Genomic DNA, 4,699 nt, shown 5'->3' with positions numbered 1-4,699 from the left:
GATTGAATGACTGTGACGAGCTTCAAACTCCTGAGGGCTGGGCGTTAGTGATAGACGCAAAAGAATCACTGGATTCTATTCCAACCTGATTGAGAACCGACAGATGATTGGTCGTGCTATGACAGAGCGCGTTGAACATTTTCACTGAGAGGATGGGAGGTAGCCATTGACAACAGTGAAACCCTACATACAGCTTGCCATGGAAGGAGCCTTGCATGCATGAAGAAGAAGACAGTGGGAAAGCAAAGGTTCAGAAGATAGAGCATCTCCAAAACCTCAACCTATTCTCCATTACTGCAAAACAAGTATCTATTTCATGTTCTTTTACTTTTCACAGTTAAACCTGAGAATTATTGATATCCTGACTAAGAGTTACAAGATAACCATAGCTTGCTTCAAGCTGACAATCTCCGTGGGATCGACCCTTACTCACGTAAGGTATTACTTGGACGACCCAGTGCACTTACTGGTTAGTTGTGTGGAATTACAAAAGTGTCATTGTGATTTCGTGCACCAGCGCTGATCTGAATAAGTTGTGCGGCACAGGCGACGCGAGCGCGTGGGGCATGCGGTTGCATGGATAACGCTTTGATGAAGTGACGCAAATGCGTGGGTCACGCGTTCGCGTGAAATGATTCGTGCCTTCAGCGCGAGTGCAGCCTCGCGGCCGTGTAACTTTCTGGTGAAAAACTTATTTTGCCAAAACTTTGGGTGACGCGATCGCGTGGTAGACGCGATCGCGTAGTTGGCCTTATTTTAAAGAATGGCGCAGACGCGTGGGGCACGCGCTCGTGTGGTAGGACTTGTGCTTCTAGCACGAGTCTAGCCCAAGTCCAGCTCAACTTTCGGCCATACACCCTTTTTACGTCGATTTTGAGGCACGCGTTCGCGTGGGTGACGCAGACGCGTGGGAGGCATTTTTCCCACATGACGCCGACGCGTTAGTGACGCGGTCGTGTGGATCAATTTATGCCAAAGGCACGCCTCCAGCCACGCTCTCATGTGACTCTCTATTCAATTTTATTTTCTTCCCAACGCACTTGTGATGCGGACGCTTCGGCGATGCTATCGCGTCGCATGCGATTTTTTTTAAAATGCAGTATGCAGAATACAATGCTAATATGAATGTTATGCATGATTCCAAGTCCAATCAAAACTCAAAAACAAACAAAACATATTAAAACTGAAAAAGGGACGATCATACCATGGTGGGTTGTCTCCCACCTAGCACTTTTAGTTAAAGTCCTTAAGTTGGACATTTGGCGAGCTCCTTGTCATGGCGGCTTGTGCTTGAACTCATCTTGAAACTTCCACCAATGCTTGGACTTCCAATAAGCTTCAACATCTCCAAATAAATTCACCAAGCATTGATGAAGTTCTCCACAAGCTTTGAGCTCCCAATGTTGATCCTCATATATTCCTGGATCCCAAATCTTGTTTCTACACCCATCTTCAAGTTGATTATCAGGATTCCATCCGGGTGGTTCAGCTTTAGAATTCTCACTTAAGCAGCCGAAGAACATCCTAGACCTATTCACTTGAGCTTTACACTAACCGTTGCATCTAGACTTTGAGCACACAACCATGTTGAATCTTGCTTGACAACTTCTACTACTGACCATCTCCCTCTTACGCTTAATGCTACAAAGGGCTCTAAGCTGACCATCTGTTTCAAGTAAAGCATATTCAAGTGAGCTAATTAAGCTTAGAGATGAGAGATTTACCCACTTGAATGAAGGAATGGACGGTGATGGCTTTGGGGGAGAGGTCTCCAACAACTTTGGCAAGGTGATTTCTAGCTCCATTCTCTTGGGCTCTTCTTTGACAACTTCCACCTCCTTGCAAGCTTCTTCAACATCAACCTCTTCCTCTTGGTAGCTTTCTTCTAATTTGATCTCTTTTTCATTGCTCACCAAGGGTATGGGAGGTTGTGCTTCTTCTTCTTTAAACTCCATATCAAGTCCAATGGGAGAGGATTCAAATGTAGATAAGAATTCATTAATGATTGAATCCGTCTCTTGATTGTCCTCTTCAAAGTCTTCAACCATGATATGCTTTGGAGGTTGTACACCCTCCTCAACATCAAATTCAAACTCCTTAGAAGGGGGCTCTGTGACTCGAGTTTCCCATGGAGGTTCCGCATCTCCTAAGTCTTCAACCACTGCTTCCTATTTAATGGCAGCGTAGCTTCCTCCAATTGTTCCAATACCAAATCGTGCTGCTCACTGTCCATCGGAGTGTCTAACTTCTCCTTCCTACCACGTTCTTCAGTAGATTCTCCATATGAAGCCATGGGGGTTCCTTGAATGTCCGAACGTCGGAAAGGTAATCAATTTATCACTTGATCCAGGTGTTTAAGTATGAAATTGTATTCCTCCTTGATGGCTTCTTTTCTATGATAACTCCCTTCAACTACTCCTTCATCTGCAAAGGTCTCTTCTACCTTCACCTTTAGTGCCTCCTCTAGCTCTTTATGAAGTATAGATTCGCAAAGATGATCCCTTCTCTCTTGTTCCATGTCAATAGCATCACTGGGATCATGTTGCTCTTGGATTGATGGATGTGGGTGCTCTTCCATGGATGCTGGTGATGGGATGGAGAGATCATTCTGTGGTTGAGATGGAAGTGCACTGGAGCTTGAGGGTTGAACAATGGAGGTGGAGGGTTGGTCCATACGGGATATAAGATTTTGGAGTGTAGAGGTGAGACTAATGAGAGAAGTAAGTGTGTTCTCCATGGAGGTTTTGGGTGGATAGGAGGGTTCATTATTTTGGGAAACAGATTCATAATACAGAGGGGGTTCTTTTTGATAAGGATATGGAGATGGTGAATATTGAGGTGGTGGTTCTAGGTATGGTTCATATGGTGGTTGGTGTGGTGGATAAGGATTAGGATCATATAGAGGTGAATGGCGGAAAGGGGCTTGTGAGTATGATGGTCCAAAGTCATGTTGAGGAGGGGGTTCATAGGCATATGGTGGTGGTTGTTGATAATCAAAAGAGCGTTCACCATAGCCATTGCCTTGATATGCATCACAAAACGATTGTTGATAGTCCATTGGAGGTGGTTGTTGCCATGATGGTTGAATAAATCCTTGTGGCTCCTCCCATCTTTGATTCTTCCAACCTTGATGCCCGTTCTCATTATAGTTCCCATTCCTAACAACAACATTGGAATCAAACTTGAAGCCAGAGGAGTGTGAGTTTATAGTAGAAGGAAAAAATAAAAACAAAAACTAACAAAAAGAAAATATTTTAGAAAAGATATTGTTCATACCCTGACCGAGCTCCCCAAACTCGGTAAGATCATAGAAGGTCCGACCTCGTCCCAAGGCCCACGCCTGAGGTCGGACCTCGGACAAATAAGCTAAGAAGGCCCATCAAAAAGGAACGAAGCCCAAAACCTAAAGGCCGAAAAGGCCTAGGAAAGGCGGTTCCACAAAGATAGGGATAAAACTCCCAAAAGATAAGATAAGATAAGAATATCTTATCCAGGGAAGATCACGACCGACTACTATAAATACACTGGAGCACCCAGGTATAACTCATACTCTAATTCTACTCGATATCTGCTTGGACCCATGCTAACTTAAGCATCGGAGTGTCATTGCATGTACAACCCCCAGCCGCTCGGCACATCAAGCTCGGGTCACAGCACCCTCACCTCGGGTCTTGCCAGACGACCGAGCTACACGTTTCAGGTAACCCTCGGAACATTGGCGCCGTTGCCGGGGACCTGGAAGTCATCCCTTTGCCATGGCGGACGACCCTCCCAACAATAACCACGCTACATCAGAACAAGAAGAGGAAGTTGACACCGGCGAACGACCGGACAGCCCTCTATCACCACGCACTCCAGGAGGAAACAAACAGAATCGCCCAAAGACATCACTCCCAAACAAAGATCCACCAAATCCCGAGAAGGAAAAGAACTCGGAAATTCTAGAAGCAGTTCGGGCACAGCAAAACCGGCTGAAACAACTCGAAGAGGACATAAAGAAGCAGAAAGAAACTGAACAAGATCTGAGAAAGGAAGCTCGCAAGCGCAGAGAATTAGAAGAAAAACTGCGGAAAATAGAGGCCAACCTGAAAGACCGGACGGAACACGGCACCACCTCCGAAAACAATCATGATCCCTTCACACAAGAGATCATGAAGGAAAGGGTACCGCGAAACTTCAAACCACCAGATATGGATCTCTACGACGGCACCACCGATCCAAGTCACCACCTCAGCAACTTCAGAAGCAGAATGTACCTAGTTGACGCCTCCGACGCAATTCGGTGCAAAGCCTTCCCCACCACTCTCACCAAATCAGCCATGAACTGGTTCGACAACCTGCCACCAGGATCAATCTCCAGCTTCGAAGACTTAACCAAAAAATTCCTAACAAGGTTCTCTATTCAAAAAGACAAAGCCAAACATGCCCCCAGTCTACTCGGGATCAAACAAGGCAACCAAGAAACTCTCCGAGAATACATGGAGCGATTCAACAAAGCCTGCCTGGACATACAACACTTGCCCACAGAAGCGGCCATCATGGGACTGGCAAACGGCCTAAAAGAAGGACCATTTAGCCAATCCCTATCCAAACGATACCCGACCTCCCTATACAAGGTGCAGGAGCGGGCAGAAAAATATATCAACATGGAGGAAACCTCACAGCTAAGAGACTCTTCTAGGAAGGAATCAACCTACCC

This window comes from Arachis duranensis, chromosome 3, assembly GCF_000817695.3.
Source record: "Arachis duranensis cultivar V14167 chromosome 3, aradu.V14167.gnm2.J7QH, whole genome shotgun sequence".
NCBI lineage: Eukaryota > Viridiplantae > Streptophyta > Magnoliopsida > Fabales > Fabaceae > Arachis > Arachis duranensis.
This window is presented reverse-complemented; position numbering follows the sequence as displayed.